Genomic DNA, 17137 nt, shown 5'->3' with positions numbered 1-17137 from the left:
AATCCTTCTTGAGCTCTTCTAAGAATAATTTTTGGGCTTCAGACCAGTTCATATTACCTTTTTATTACCTTTTGAGGCTCCAGATGTGAGTTTGTTGACAATGTTGTCCTCTACAGAATTTCTGCCTTGATCTTCACTCTTCGCATAATAAGAATCTATCATACGTTTCTTTTTGGTCATGGTATTTGCTTATTGATAGGCCTTTAAAGATATTGAGTTCTCCTGCTGGGGAGTAGAGGGCACGGACCTAAGCTGCTTGTGTTGGGAGCCTAGGGCCTGGTCCCTGGCTTTGTGCTGAGGTCTCCAATGCTGGCAGTTGGCGGTTGTGGGGTTCTGGCAGCTTACAGGGTGTTGGGCTGGAATCAGCAACACTAGAACTCTAGGGGTAGGATTGGGTAGTGTCGAACAGTTCTCTTAATGAACTCTGATGCTTCCCTGAAATAGTTGCCCACCTATTTACAATTAGTAGTTTTCTTGTGATTTATAGCTCCCAGTTTTAGAAAACAAACCATTTCCAAAGAATTAAAGTAGATGACCCAAAGGACAGTGGAGATGTACCTAGTGGGCAGGGGTAGGCTGCAGGTTTATTATTAACAAAGATATGTCCAAAAAGAGGGTGGCCATCATGTTGTGAGAATGACCAGTGGACCTCCAGTATTCATGCAGTAGCATGAGATCTAGAGGTAAACCCCAACACAGCGAGTTAGATCCACACCCATTCCTTTATGGAAGGAAGAAAAGTCTTACCTTTTAGGAAGATATGGGCAAGACACACACAGGATGAGAAGGTGTAAAGGAGCCTCTTCTTTTGGAGGGAGTTATTCCCATCAGTGAGACTGTATATTCACCAAAGTATTTTTTAACAAGAAAAATGACAAATGCTGGAGGGGATGTGGTAAAATTGGGACACTAATGCACGGTTGTTGGTGTTGTGAACTGATCTAACCGTTCAGGAGAGCAATTTGGAATTGTGCCCAAAGGGCTACGATACTGTGCATTCCCTTTGACTCAGCAGTACCACTACTAGGTCTGTATCCCAAAGAGATCAAACAAATGGGAAAAGGACCCACATGTATAAAAATATTTATAGCAGCTCTTTTTGTGGTGGCAAAGAATTGGAAATTGAAGGGATGCCCATCAATTGGGGAATGGCTGAACAAGTTGTGGTATATATTTGGGACAGAAATCTATTTTGCTGTAAGGAATGAACAGCAGGGTGGTTTCAGAAAAACGTGGGAAGAGTTATATGAACTCATGCAAAGTGAAGTGAGCAAAGCCAGGAAAACATTACACATAGTAACAGCAATATTGTAAGGATGAGCAGCTGTAAAAGATTCTGTACAGTGATCTAAGACAGTTCTGAAGGGCTCATGATGAAAAATGCTACCTATCTCTAGAGAAAATTTATGAACTTTTGAGTGAAGATTGAAGCATATTTTTTTTTAACTTTCGTGTATGTGTGTGTGTGTGTGTGTGTGTGTGTGTGTGTGTGAGAATGAGTGCGTGCTTTCTTTTGCAACATGGCTGAAATGGAAATAAGTTTTTTATGACTTTACATTATCTAATTGCTTGCCTTCTCAAGGGATGGGGAGAGGAACTCGAAATTAAAAAAAGAATGTTAAAAAGTTTTTTAACATGTAGTTCAGAATTATTTAACAAGATAAAAATATATATTTAAAAATGCTTCCTTTCCCCCTTATACTTTACATAGTACCTTGTTTCTTAAGTTTTTAATGCACTTATCATGTAATGTTATGTATTATTAGTCTATATGATAGTGTTCTAGCTTCCTAGTAGGGTGTAAATGCCAAAGTCCATGTTTAATCTAAACTTTATACGGCTTTCAAGGTGTCTCACAGTGCCCTTCATCATGTAGGTGCTGACTAAATTAAAAAAAATCTTAAAAATATATTTACATATTAGGAATGGGTTAACATCATGTATTTAGGTTGAGAGCATAAAGTTATTGGTCTACCTACTCAGGAAAGCAATTTGGGATTATGCAAATGAAGTGACTAGTCCATGTGCTTTGATCCTAAGATACCGCTGCTAGGCATATACCCCTAAAAAATAAAGATGAAAAGAAAGTTCCCCTTTTTTAAGTAGTACTTTTTGGTGTAATGAACTGGAAACAAAATAGATGTATGTTTTTTGGGGATTGACTAAACACATTCCCGTACATTAATGTACTAGAATATTAATGAGCCCTAAGAAATGGTGATTATGAAGAATAAGGGGAAACACAGGAAGAATTCTATGAACTGATGCAAAGAGAAGTAAGTAGAATCAGGAAAACAGTATATAACCAGTGATTAACAATGAAAGGAAGAAGGACAAAAACAAAATAATTCTGTGAGATTGTAATGACCAAGCTTTGTCCCAAAGAAAAGATATCAGAATGTACCCCTTTTTTTTGCAGATGTAGGAGACAGGATCATGTGTTTAGAATGTCTCATATAATGGACTTGGCAACCTGTACTGTTATTTTTTTTGTTGTAGTTTTTTATTTTTGGTGGTGGTGGTGGCCTTTCTTTTTATGTTCTTTGTTATAAGGAAGGCCTGCTGGCCACTTGAGGTCCACCAAAGGATTTCAGGGTGGTCCGAAAAATGTAGTGTTGCCATTGCTCATTCTTCTGTTTGTCACATGATCCGTGGTAACCAACCATCGTCAGTCTGTCTCTAGTCTAACCTATCTGTGGGCGAAAGAAGTTTAGCCTATTTTAATTTTGGCCCCTACCTACTGCTAGGTTGTGTAGGTTTGGTATAAGGGATGGATTTCTTGGAGGGGAACTTTCTACTTGTATGTGTATATGTTGTCCTCTATATCTCACTCTCCTCCTCAGAATGTAAGTTAGAAGTCAGGAAATTTGTCATTTATCATCTCTGTTTCCAATCATTTATTCAGTCAAGAAACATTTATTAATTGCTTACTATGTGTGAAGCATTGTGCAAAGCACTGAGCACCCACTTTCTAAAATGTTTATCTAGTTGAATTGATTGCTTTTTAGCAAAATCTTTGTTTTCCTAAGAAATGCAAGATTGGCTTTCAAGGAAAGTTTGTTTCCTCTGACTGTTGTAGAGAAACAGATAATTTTAAAGTGTGAAATTTAAATATAGTTTTAATAGTTACTTCTTTGTTTATCCTTCTTTTTTTAAGAGCCAGGTTATATAGAGACTACATTCTTGACTTTGGTTGTGGGCTTAAAGTGTATTTTGGTTCATTCTTAAATACTATGGGCATCTATTGCTGTGCATTTAGGATAGCATAAATATAGTTTGAGGGCAGCTAGGTGGCACAGTGGGTAGAGTTGCCTGCATTGGGAGTCATGAGGACCAGTTCAAATCCTGCCTCAGACACTTACTAGCTTTGTGACCTTGGGCGAGACACTTAACCCTCTTTACCTCAGTTTCCTCAACTGTAAAGTGAGCTGGAGAAGGAAATGGCAAACCACTCTAACATCTTTGCCAAGAAAACCCCACATGGGGTCCCGAAGAGTAGGATACAACAGAAACATCTCAACAACAACAAATGTAGTTTGGAAAGATCAACTGCATTACTAACTTTAGGTAGCATGACATTTATATCATCACCCTCTTCGCCTTATCTCCCAGCCTCTAAATATTGGCTTCATCTTTGACCTTTCTTTCCACATCTGGTCAGTCACCAAGTGTTGAAGAGTCTCATGTTACAGCATTTGTTACAGTCCTTTCCTTTTTATTGTCTTACTTTAAATCCTTACCTTGTGCTTTTCTTATTAGAATAGCTTCTTCCACCATCAATTTTTCTTTCCTCCGTTCATCTTGCACATTGCTTCCAGACTAATCTTGGGATCAAAATGCCAAATGCTGGAAGGGCTTTCTTAAAGGGCGGACTCATTTCTAACCCATAAGAAGGAGGTCTGGCTGGAAGAGCCACCACCAGAGGATACTTTTCCTGTTTGTATCCCCAGAATTTAGCACAGTGCTTTTCATATGGAAAGTACCTATTAAGTGCTTTTTCTTTCATTCATTCATTCACTCATTTGTTGCCCATTATAGCTTTTCTAAACTCACTTTTTCTTTTTTGCCTATTCAGATCTCACCCTTCTAGGTATTTGGATTGCCAGACTGACACATAGCCAGCCATGTGCACTTGCAGAAGTTAAAATCTCCCTGGGTCTCAGTTTCTTCATCTGTTAAATCAAGGGGCTTGGATTAGATGGATTTAGCAATGCCTTTCAGTTCCTGACCTATGAACCACGCTCCTACAACTTGTGTAAAATGTTTTGCAAACCTTAAAGCACTATCTAAATGTAAGTTATTAGTAGTAGTAAGGTGGTGGGGGTTCCTGCCTCTCCTCCTAATGGCTTTGCCAGACCAAGTCCATCAAGGTGTCCCTTCTCTGAATTCATGGCACTTAGTGGCTATATCACTTTTTAATTTTTGTTTTTGGTCAATTAGTAATGTTTTTTTGCTTTGTGATAATTTAAGATCATAAGACTCTAGATTAGAGCTGAAATGGACCTTAGAGGACATCTAGTGTCCAACCTTCTACATTTTACAGATGAGGAAATTAAGGCCTAGAGAGTTTTCATGACTTGCCTAAGGTCACACAGGAAATAAGTTGAAGAGCCAGGATTTGAACTCAGGCCCTTTGAGTCGAAATCCAGTGTTCTTTCTACTATACCACACCACTTCTAATTTGAATTTTATTGTTATTAAACTCTTGCAGTGTTATTTCACTTGGTATGTGTTATGTCTTTGTTTCCCCAAGTAATTTATAAGTTTGAGGCAGCTAATTGCCACAGTAGGTAGAGTGCTGGGCCTGGAGTCTGGAAGACCTGACTTCAGATCTGGTCTTAGACACCAGCCATGTGACCCTGAGCCAGTCATTTAACCCTGTTTGCCTCGGTTTCCTCCAGTTGCCTGGAGAAGGAAATGGCAAACTGCTCCAGTATCTTCACCAAGAAAACCCCAAATGGTCACAAAAAGTTAAATATAACCGAAATGACTGAAGAACAATTTATATGTTCAGTGAGTCCAGGAAATATTCTTATTTGTATTTCCTGTTCCACTTAGTGTGTTTTATTACAGAAGGTGATTTGTCATTTTCGGGGATTGGTTAAGAGTTAGAGTGATCATTGTACTGGATGGAAATGAATTTTTAAAAGCCAAAAATGTATGAGTCAGTTCTTTTCAAAATGTCACACAATTTGTTTTTTTCCCAATGGTTCTGCTCTTATCTATTTGCAAAATATTTGTTGTTCTTTGTGGATTTGCCTTTCGAAATCAGTGTTTTCTCCTCCCCTTTATGTGAATGATTAAATGACAGCAGCATAAGCAGAGTTCTAGAAAGAAACAATGGAGGGGAAAAGCAGTTGGTAAGTGGGTCTGATCTCCAAAGTTAGAGGGAACTTGTATTAGATTATTTTACACATCTCTTAAATAAGTTTGTACGATTAAAAACAAAAGAGTGTAGAGTAAGTAGTGTGACTTCTTTGATACTGGGGTCAACGGGAATACATTTTTAACTTAGGGCCGTAGGAAAAAGTTATCCAACTTACGTGTGATAGTTTTTGTTTACATGTGATATAAAATTTGAATTTTTCTGTTCTCTACTTTGGATCATGGCTTTTGATGCTTCCCTAAATGTCATTCTTTTACACGACATGAGTGATAGATTGTATGTGAAAAGGGAAATGAAAGTTTTTATCTTCTTTATAAATACTGTCAAGTTTGGCATGGAATGTTTTCTTTCTCTCTCAGGTGGGAGCTTCCCTTGGGAAAAATGCTTTGACTTAGTATATGGCCTGGACTGGCTTCTTCATTTGGCTGTGGGCAATGTGTTTCCAGCTGATCAACCTGAAAGATTGAATTGTTCTGGTGGGCTTGAAAGTAGGGAAGTTGAAGTGATTATTTTATAAAGTGAGGGGTATGTGTGTTTAGCAGTGGGGTTTGGTTGGTAGGGAATATGGTGGCATACCCCTGCGTTTGGCACAACCATTCTCTGGTTGCTGGTGGAACATCACTTCAGATTGAAATAAATAAACAGATAAATTGTGTGTGTGTGTGTGTGTGTGTGTGTGTGTGTGGTGTGTGTATGTATACACACACACATACACATTTCTGTGTCTGTAGGTATATATTATATATAGCATGTGTATATATTGTATGCAATATGTGTATATACATGTATACATATGCATATATTTGTATGTACATGGGTATATATATATAGTGCATTATATACATTTGTAATATATGTATAAGTAAATGTATGTATGCATATTTATTAATTGTTTACTACATGCCAAGCACTGTGCCTAGCTGCTAGTCACATAAATATAAAAAACTAGACAATCCCTGTGCTCTGCAGTCTTGCAGTAGAGAAAGACAACACATTAAAACCGTGTAAAATTCAGTTTATATATAATGAAGTTCAGTTTTAAGGTAGATGGAAGCTATGTTACTTTAGGAAAGAGCTGGGTATGGCTGGGATGGCAGTGTCAGGTAAGTAGAAAACATTCAGAAGAATCTTTTTCAGTGGATAATTAATTTCCTTCCAGTGCCTTGAGAGTTGTACTGGATTGCTTTGTACTGGTTCTAGAACAATCAACAACTAAAACCTGAAGTAAGAGGTCTTGGCCAGACCCTCTTATCCCCAAATTGTCCACAAAAATGTGTTTTTTTTCATGAGTAGAGAGATTCATTAGGCCTCTGAATAAGTGTTAACTTTATTATGTAGGGTTTCACTGAAATTTACTTGTACAGACAATTGATCTCCCCTCATGCCTCTGCAGTCAGTTAATAAGCACTTATTAACCCCTATTATGCGCCAGGCACTGTGCTAAAAAAGAGTCAAAAGATAGCCCTTGTTCTCAGAAAGTTCACGGTTTTAATGGGAAAGACACCATAGAAATAACTTTGTACAAATAAGTCATATCCACAGCATAAACTGGTGGTAACTAGTAGTAGGTTGCTTTAACTAGTAGTAAGTGGAATTGAGAAAGATTTCTTGTAGGTGAGATTTTAGCTGGGACTTGAAGGAAGCCAGGGAAGCCATGGATAAAATGAGGAGTAAGAGAATTCTTGGTCTAGAGGACCTGTTTGTTGACTTGACTGTGTTGTACAAATGACTGTGTCACCATAGGGTGTATTTGCTGATATCATGATGGGATTCATATTGAAAAGTGAAACAAAGCACACGTGAAGCCATAGCAAATTACATTTTGGCCTTTACAAACTGGCTTTGCAAACACCACTCCATTGTTACCCTACAGGTGCACAGCTAATAAACAAAATCCACACATTTATTTTTACTTTCTCCATGGATTTTGTTGCTTGCCTTTAGGCAGTGACTTGGAAACTGAATAATTTATTTGATGGATGTTTTAAAGCACAATGCTGAATTTTTAAAAAGTTAGTTGCATGGAGATGAAGTTAATTGAATTCTTGAGTATTTTGCCAAGGGGATTCATGGGTAGTTTGTTATGTTAGATGTGTTAGTCTGATTTTAAAATTTCTTATATATTGCTAATATGCAAATCTCTTAGGGAACTGAAATGTTAGGATTAAGTCACTCATAGAACAGCTAACCAAGGAAGCTGATTGTATGTGCCTGCTGACCTAGGTTTGAATCTTAGACAAAATTTTTGCTATTTAACTTTGTATAGGTTCTTTATAATGATAACAAAAGTGACCCACAATCAAAAGTTTATTCCTTTTTTTTTTTAGAAGAATGTTTTTATTTTTTCTCAATTATATGAAGACAGTTTTTAACATTTATTTTTTATAATTTTTGTTTTCCAAATTTCCTCTCTCCCCATCCCTTGAGAAGGCAAGCACTTTCATTTAGATTGTACATATGCAGTCATGCAAAACATATTTCCATATTAACCATGTTGCAAAAGAGAACACAGATTAAAAAAAATAAAGAAAGAAAGAAAAAACCCCCAGAAAAATAAAGTAAAAAAGAAAGTATGCTTTGACCTGCATTCGGACTCCATCAGTTTTTTCTCAGGAGATGGATAGCATTTTTCATCCTAAGTTCTTTGGAATTGTCCTGGATCATTATATTGCTGAGATTAGTTAAGTCATTTACAGTTGATCACTATTAAAATATTACTGTTACTGTGTACAATTTTCTTCTGGTTCTGTTTGCTTCACTTTGCATCAGTTCATGTAAGTCTTCCCAAGGTTTTTCTGAAAACATCCCCTTTGTCATTTTTTATAGCACAGTAGTATTCCATCCCAATCATATACCACAACTTGTTCAGTCTTTCCCTAATTGATGGGTAGCCGTTCAATTTCTTTCTTTTTTTCATCATTAAATGTTATTTTTAATTTATGTAATAAAACAAGCATTTCCATGGAATGGTACAATTTAAAAAAATGATCGTACATGAAACTGTAAATCTACTATGCACAACTTGCTTTTCCTTTCAAACATACAACCAAATTGTCATATAAATTTCTTTTTTTCTTCTTCCCTGCCCTAGAGATGGCTACCATTAGACACAAATAAGTATATATATGTGAAATTATTCTATACATACTTCTATTTATCAGTTCTTTCTCTGGATGCAGATAGTGTCTTTCTTCATATGTCCTTTATAGTTAATTTGAGTGTTTATCATAGTCAAAATAACTAATTCATTCAAAGTTGTTCAGTTTCCTTCAGTTTCCTATTTTTTGCCACTATAAAAACAGCTATAAATATTTTTGCAAAAATAGGATCCTTTCCTTTTTCTTTGATCTTTTTGGGATATAGCCTAATACTGGTATTGCTGGATCAAAGGGTATGCACGGTTTTAATAGCCTTCTGGGCATAGTTCCAGATTGCTCCCAGATGGTTGGATCAGTTCACAATTCCACCAGCAGTGCATTAGTGTCCCAATTTTTCCACATCTCCCCCAACATTTGTTTTTTTCCTTTTCTGTCATATTAGGCTAATAGCATAGATGTGAGGTGGTATCTCAGAGTAGTTTTAATTTGCATTTCTTTAATCAGTACTGATTTTGAGCATTTTTTTCATATGACAGTAGATCATTTCTTTTCTGAAAACTACCTGTTCATATTCTTTGACCATTTATCAATTGTGTAATGACTCATATTCTTGTAATTTGACTCAGTTCTCTCTATATATTTGTGAAATGAGGACTTTATCAGAGAAACTTGCTGTAAAAATTTTCCCCCCACTTTCCTGCTTTCCTTCTAATTTTTGCTACATTGGTTTTGTTCATGCAAAATCTTTTTAATTTGATGTAATCAAAATTATCCATTTTATGTCATGTAGTGGTCACTCTTTCTTGTTTGGTATTAAATTCTTCCCTTAGTCACAGATCTGACAGATAAAATATTCCATGCTTCCCTAATTTGCTTATAATATCACCCCTTATTTCTAAATCATTGTACCCATTTCAACCTTATCTTGGTATACAGTGTGAGATATTGGTCTATACCTATTTTCTGCCAAACTGTTTTCGGGTTTTTCCAGTAGTTTTTCTCAAATAGTGAATTCTTTTCCCCAAAGCTTGGATCTTTGGGTTTATCAGTCATTAGATTTCTGTGGTTATTTACTACTGTGCATTGTGTAACTAATTTATTCCACTAATCTACCACTCTATTTTTTAGCCAGTGCCAGATTGTTTTGATGATTACCACTTTGTATTACAGTTTGGGATCTGGTACTATTAGGCCTCCTTTTCCCTTGACATTCTTGACTTTTTTCCTTCCAGATGAATTTTGCTATTATTTTTTTCTTGCCCTATAAAATAATTTCTTGGTAATTTGTTTGGTATAATAAGTAAATTAATTTAGGTAGAATTGTCATTTTTATCATATTGGCTCAACCTACCCAGGAGCAATTAATATTTAGGATGTTCCTTTGATACATTTTTAGTACTTATGACAGATTTTCACTGCTCATTCTGAAGAATCTTTACGTTGTTTCTCTTATGAATTTTCTGAGATAGTTGGGTGAAATGAAGATATGTTTCTAAAGAGCTTCTCTAAGTACAAAGCTATCTGGCCAGTGCTAGAATTAAAATTACATTGTATCTACTTTGTATACATGTGAATCTTCTCCCTCTTCCCTCCACCCCTTATAATAAACTGTAAGCTTCTTGAAGGCAGGGACTGTTTAGCCTTTTTTGTCTTTGTAGCCCCAGGACTTTGTGTGATAGTAGGGGCTTTAAAAATGGTGATTGAATGAATGAAATAATCAATGAACAAATAATATAGGCCTCTTCAGAACCAAACAAGCAAATGAGTATTTATGTAGTGCTTTACATTAATTATCTCATTTTGATCCTTATTCCATTTTGATACTGTGAGTAGGTGCTGTTATTAATCCTAGAAGAATCTGAGTCTGAGAGAGATAAGTGACTTGTTCAGGGTCATACAGGTAGTATCTGAGGTGAATTAGGCCTTCCTGATTCCAGTACCAGTGCTCTTATTCTCTTTACCAGACTGCCTGTTTAACTGTTTTATATATTCATTAGCATAACACCAGATACATAAGGGGACACCTTTAAAGAAGTATTTGAATTACAGAGCAAGAAATAAAAGTTAGAGGTAGTTAGAATTGTCAATCCTTATTCTATGAGCTTGTTCATTAAAGGTTAGCCTGATCACCCTCCAAATCTAATGTCTTTTTTTTGCTGGAGATAAGATCTCATTAGTATCCTAATAGTATAGGGAAGGTTCTAGGCCTCGTGGTGAATTTGTTTTAGCTTATTAATATTTAATCACTCAGTTTGTCTACACAGGTCCTACCCTACTGCCTCAGCATGGCATGGAGTAGACTTGGGGTTCTTAATGACTACAATAAACCAAGTAGGTGATAAGTGCTACCAGGCCTTTCTTTAAGTCTTCCAGGGGTGAATTGAGGGATAGACTGTTGACCCAATCCAATCTAGCTAAATTCAGACATACTTATCACCAAAAGGTAGACTACCTGGTGACTTTTTGATTGGATTGGGGAGCCCCTTAGTTCAGGAAATGATGTACTAACATGTGGAGGTGCCATAATCTGTATTGGTGGTCAAGAGTCCAGATCAATGAAGTCACAGATTTTTTTGATGTTTTAAATAGGAGGTATTAATTGTAATGATGAAATCCCAGTGGGTGGGGAGAGGATGACTAGATGTCTAGGGGAGTGAAAGTCAAAGATACCAGTGGATTAAGAGAAGGGAAGGTATTTGTGAGTTGCTTGGGGGCAGAGACTGCCTTTTGCAGCTTTTTGTATCCCTAGCACTTAATATTGTGCCTGACACAGAGTAGGTGCTTAATAAATATTTATTGATTGGGGGAAATTGGAGAAGATAATGGCAGATGGGATTTAAGGCATTATCTTCTCCAATTTCCCCCAATCAATAATAGCTTTTATTAGTCAATTATTTTATTAGTCAGTAAATATATATTAAGCACCTATTATGTGCCAGGCACTGTGCTAAGCACTAGGGATATATATTATTATTGTTATTATTATTGTTATTATTATTATACACCATTAGGTCAGCTAGGTGGCACAATGGATACAGTGCTGAGCCTGGAGTCAAGAAGACTGTTTTTTGTGAATTCAAATCTGGCCTCAGACACTAGCTGTGTGACCCGGGGCAAGTCACTTTTTTACTTCAGTTTTACTTCAGTTTCCTCATCTGTAAAATGAGCTGGAGAAGGAAATTGCAAAGCATTTGAGTATGTCTTTGAGAAAACGCCAAGCAGGGTCATGAAGAGTCAAGACGTGACTGAACACCAACAAATACGTTATTATGCAATTAAAGTTAACAAACATTTATAAATGCTTCTTTTATGCCTGAGTGTACCAGGAACTAGAGTTACAAGGACAAAGCAATTAGCAGTTCTGCCCTTAAGGATCTTTACAGATCTTGGTGGTAGAGGGAGACAACGTGTCTGCAGAGGAGCTATTAGAAAATATATACATATATCCTGAGTAACTTAACTGGGATGGGAGTAATCAGGTAATGCATTTTGTAGGGAAGTGGTACCTGAGCTGAACAAAGCAAGGAGCTTGGCATCCTAATTTGCAAAAGTGAGAAGGGAGAACAGTTAGGCAAGAGCATGCAGGAGGAAGATTGAATGGGAAGCAATTAAGAAGTGAGAAGGCATGAAACGAAAGGCATTGCCGTTCTCCCACAGCTTTACTGGATTTATTAACTGAGAGTCATTGACTGTGTGACTCCACACACTTACTTTACTTTCTCTTAGAAACATGCTTTGGCAGTTCAGCCAGTAATATGTGAATGGAGGGGCGTCTCCAGTGTGTCGTTTATGTCCGAGGGGGATTTACACTCACTCAGGGATTGCAGGGTCACGAGCGCCAATTCAAATAAATTCTTTGGAATTTTTTAATTTGGCGGGCAAATATTGCTGGGCTTGTATGCAGTAGAATTACTGTGACCTTTGTGTAACTGAGTTTGTGTTTTCCTGATAAGAACAGTGTTCTTCCAGCATTAGGCTACTTTGTCCTGCAGGAGCTCTGCTTTTCTCAGACATTATCTCATTAGGCTTTGTAACGTTCCAGTGAGTTAAAAAGGAATGAAATGCCTCTCCATATTAACCCCATCTATTAAAGTGAAATTGAAATTTGAGGTTACCCCATGGGTTGATTGGCCAGACACCCACTGAGGTGAGTTCAAAGTAAGTGGATCCCATACTGGCAACGAGTCACACCCAAATCCGCCTGTGCTGGCTTGCAACTCTCTCTTTTCTTCAAGGTGACCAAAACCACATGGAACATTCTAGACCCAGTCGGTCATTGATAGGGACCAGGATGGCTGAGGATTTCAGAGGCTCTGACGTGGGCCTGAGAGGTAGCAGACCATCCTCGGGAACAGTTTAGCCCTGGGCAGACATAATCATCATCATGACTCACATTAGGATAGCCCATAAAGCATTACAGAAGCACTGTCCACACATTAACCCTGGGAGGTAAGTAGTAGGGCTATCATTATACCTACTTGACAGATGAGGAAACAGGCTCAGTAAGGTTAAGCAACTTAAGTCAGGGTCACATAGCTAATAAGTTGTGGAACTGGGAGAGTCATGGGAGCATGGTATCTGGGGCCCCTGTAAGGGTCATCTAGCCCAACTTTCCCATTTAACGGAGCAGAAAACTGAGACCCAGTGAAATTGTGCATCTTCCTTATGGCTGTAAAGGTAGCAAAGGACAGAGTAATGATTTGATCTCAGGTTCCCTTGGACAGGGGCAGCTAGGGGGCACAGTAGATAGAGTGCTGGGTCTGGAGTCAGGAAGACCTAAGTTCAAATGTGGCCTCAGACACTTACTAGCTGTGTGGTCCTGGGCAAGTCACTTAACCCTTTTTTGCCTCAGTTCCTCATTGGTAGAATGAGCTGGAGAAGGAAATGGCAAACCACTTCAATATCTTTGCCAAGAAAACTTCAAAATGGGGCCATGAAGGCTGGGACACAAATGAAATGACTGAACCATAACAATAACAATTGCTCCAACTCCAGATTCCACTCCCATGCTGGGTCAGATCTCCTCAATCCATATCTGCTCCTACTTTTGCTGCTCCACAGCGTCTGAAGAGCTGATTTTAGGCCGTTTCTAGTGTAACCTTTAGACAAGTCAGGTATATGTCCTCAGGGTTAGGCAATTCTTGTCTGTGTAGTTGGCACTGTGCATGTTAGAGCCAGTATCCTTTGCTCTTTGATATCAGAAGAGAACAAAGTTGCACTTATGTGCTTCTGTGAGTGAGTAACCTACCGTATTGGCTGTTTACATGGCTGTTACCCTAGCAAACAAAATTTGGTCGGGTTTTGGGTTTAGTACAAACTTAAGTCAAACATTAATTTCCTTCTTGAATCACGGCCCCTGGTTTTGCATAACTTTGCTTTTAGGAATTATTGTGTATCAGTTATTTGTGTGTGTGTGTGTGTGTGTGTGTGTCTTATAATCGCATTTATACAGTATAGAAGTTCTCAGAGACCCTTTCAGGGGGTGTGAGGGGTCAAAGCTATTTTCGCGATAATACTAGGACATTTTAATGTCTGTTATGGTAAATATTGATAGATATAACTCACAAAAACAGAAGCTCTTTTGGGGTCCTCAGTATTATTTTAAGACTATGAAGGGGGTTCTGAGGCCAAAAAGTTTGAGAACCACTGATAAAGCTCTTCGTGGTTTGCAAAGCATTTCATGCATATTATCTTGTTTAATCCTCATAACAACCCTGGGAGGTAGGTTCTGTTATTATCTCAATTTCTGTTTTGTTGTTTTGTCAGTTGGGGTTGTGCTTAACTCTTTGTGACCCCATTTGGAGTTTTCTTGGCAAAGATACTAGAGTATTTTGCCATTTCATTCTCCAGCTCATTTGACAGATGAGGAAACTAAGGCAAACAGGGTAAAGTGACTTGCCCAGGGTCACCCCAGTAGTAAACGTCTGAGGTATGTATTCCCTACTAGATTATAAACTTTGTGAAGAAAGGAAATGTGTATTCTTCATTCTGATATCTCCCCAGTGCCTCATGTCATAATCTGTTTCCAGCAAATGTTTGCGTGCTGTCGAATTGAAATGAGTTCCCCATTGAGAGAAAATAGGAATAGTTGTGAAAGGTCATGGTCCTGAAAGGAAGCTAAGACTTCTAATGACGTTTTAGTGGGGGTTCTTTAAAGGCTCACTATGGTGGTATGGTGGAACAATCACTGAATAGAGAGGGTGAGAAATCTGGGTTCGAATTCTTGTGCTGTTACTGGCAAGTCTTTGATTTTAGTACAGAGAATGACTTTTTAAGTCTCAAACTTTTTTATCAGTAAAATGAAGTTGTTGAAATGTCTGTGTTCTTAGTCCAGACCTATGAGTTCATCTGGGTGGGGAACTGTTAGTGTAGAAATTCCCTCCATGGTTACAGATTGCCAGGAGTTGGACACTGGTGGGTATGTGATAGGGCCAGACTTGAACCTTGATCCTTTCATTCCAAATTCTCTGACTTGAAGTCTTCAGGAGTTGCCTCAGGGGGGCAGCTAGGTGGCCAAGTGGATAGAGTGCTGGCCCTGAAGTCAGGAGGACCTGAGTTCAAATCCTGCCTCAGGCCAAATACTTGACACTTACTAGCTGTGTGAACCTAGCAAGTCACTTAACCCCAATTGCCTAAAAAAAAAAAACTAAAAAAAAGAAAAGAAAGTTGCCTCAGGCATTGAGAAGTTGTGTCTTACCCATGATCACTCACAACCAGCATATCTTAGCCCTTGAACTCAGAGCTTCCTGCTTCCATTATATCATGCTACCGCCCATCTGGATGATAATAATTCTTGGTATGGCACTTCATACTCCATAAAGCATATTCACAGCCTTAATTTCATTTTGATTTTCATCATAATCCTGTGAACTAATGTAAGGCATCTGTTATCTACATTTGACAGAGGAGGAAACCGAGGCTTACAGAAACAGCTGGCTTGCTCAGAGTCACAGAGTGAGAAAGTGGTAGCTCTGGGACCGATTCCAAATGTGATGCTCTTTCCACTATGCTGTGCTGCTGCTGTAGGCCTCTTCTGAGTCTGTGATTTTAAAAATGGAGCCCAAGGGATCTGAAATGGCATTAATGATTCCAAATGGTTACCTCCTTCTGTTACACAACCCAGAACCCTGCTGGTTATTATAAAAATAGCCATGGTAGCTAACTCCTACAGTGATCTTGCTTTATCAGAAGTTCTCAAATTAGGTTATGTCTAATATGTTCACCATGTGAGCTTTTTATTTATTTAGAGAAATCTGTGTTATCTGGCATGTTGCCAATAAGAAAGTTTTTAGAAGCAGACATCCAAATCTTTTGTAGTTGCTTGGAGCTGAGAGCCTTCCAGCACTTCATAGGCAGATTTTGTGGAGTTTGGGATTAGCCTTTTTCTATACGTCACTTTTTTTACTCTTGACCTCCCCTCCTTTTTGACAGCACTCCTTTCTCCCTTTTTCTGGTTTCTCTTTGTATGCTGTCTTCGCCCCTAGGAATAAGTTCTTTGAGGGTGGGTACTATTTTGTTTACTTATATTTGCATCCCTAGCATTTAGCACTGTGCCTGGCATATAGTAAACACATAATAAATGCTCTACATGGGAGACACTGGCAAAGGACAGCCCAGCATGGAGTGTCCACATCAAAGAAGGCGCTATGCTCTTTTAGCAAAGTAGAATTGCAGTAACTCAAAAGAAATGTGAGATGCACAAATTTAGACATCTTCACTTCAGATGTTCAAATGGATTATTTGTACTTGACGTGTGATAAAGCCTTCCAAGCTGGTATTGGTCTGATCAGCCACAGTTGGATACACTCTACCTTGACCCTAATGCAGTGCTGTCATTTTGGTTCTCTTTGAGAATGAAAGATAATAACCAACCAACCAGTCTATTAATCTGCTGAATTGTGTTGCTGGAGAAGACTTTTTAGAGTCCCTTGGACAGCAAGGAGGTCAAATCAGTCAGTACTTAAATTAATTCAGACTACGCATTGGAAGGACAGATGCTGAAGCTTAAATACTTAGGCTACATAATGGGAAAACAGGCCACCTTGGAAAAGACCCTGATCTTGGGAGCTATTGGAGGCAAAAGGAGAAGGGACGGCAGAGGATGAGATGGATTGATAGTGATGTGGAAGCAACAAATACGAGCTTGGACAGACTTCGGGAGATAGTGGAGAACAGAAGGACTTGGAGTGCTTTGGTCCATGGGGTCACGCAGAGTTGGACACGACTTAACCACTGAACAACAGTAACAAAGTTATCTAGAGCAGAATTCATTTTATCCAATTTGTGTGTATTCATTGTTTTTCCTTCAGGTAATCTTCCTTCCATTCCACAGTGGGCCCTAGCTCTATCTTGAAGGTCTTACTTAGGAAGAAGATCCAGGGGAGAACGAATGTCCCTAGGAACAGCATGAAAAGGCTCTTGGCTAATGGGAATTTTGATGAACAGATACTCCTATTCTTTGGTGTGCCAAATAACAGTTCTATTATGTGTTTGTCTTGCCTTAGTGCTGAGCATATTTCTTCTCCCTATTAAAATCCATTATACTTTCGTCATTGCCACCTTTCTTTGTATCTGTGTATATTCTCTGAAGCTTCAACGTAAGTAATCATAGCAAAACATCAGGGCTCTCAACAAGTTGGCACTGTTACTCCAC

At 38.2% G+C, this 17137-nt stretch overlaps 1 protein-coding gene across 5 annotated transcripts in view; it reads left to right on the top strand.

Moving 5' to 3' along the window:
- Positions 1-17137, top strand: part of MYO1B (myosin IB) — a 217156-nt gene that overhangs the window by 24369 nt on the left and 175650 nt on the right. Inside the window, exon 1 of one of the 5 annotated variants that reach the window (XM_078146919.1) lies at positions 5282-5360. The exons of the other annotated variants lie outside the window; for them this stretch is intronic. The gene's annotated coding sequence lies outside the window, so the exon portion shown is untranslated. Of the gene's footprint in view, positions 1-5281; positions 5361-17137 lie in introns of those variants that run through there. 5 annotated transcript variants of the gene reach the window in all.

This window comes from Phascolarctos cinereus, unplaced genomic scaffold, assembly GCF_003287225.1.
Source record: "Phascolarctos cinereus isolate Bilbo 61053 unplaced genomic scaffold, phaCin_HiC Scaffold_726;HRSCAF=1367, whole genome shotgun sequence".
Classification (NCBI taxonomy): Eukaryota; Metazoa; Chordata; class Mammalia; order Diprotodontia; family Phascolarctidae; genus Phascolarctos; species Phascolarctos cinereus.
This window is presented reverse-complemented; position numbering and strand designations above follow the sequence as displayed.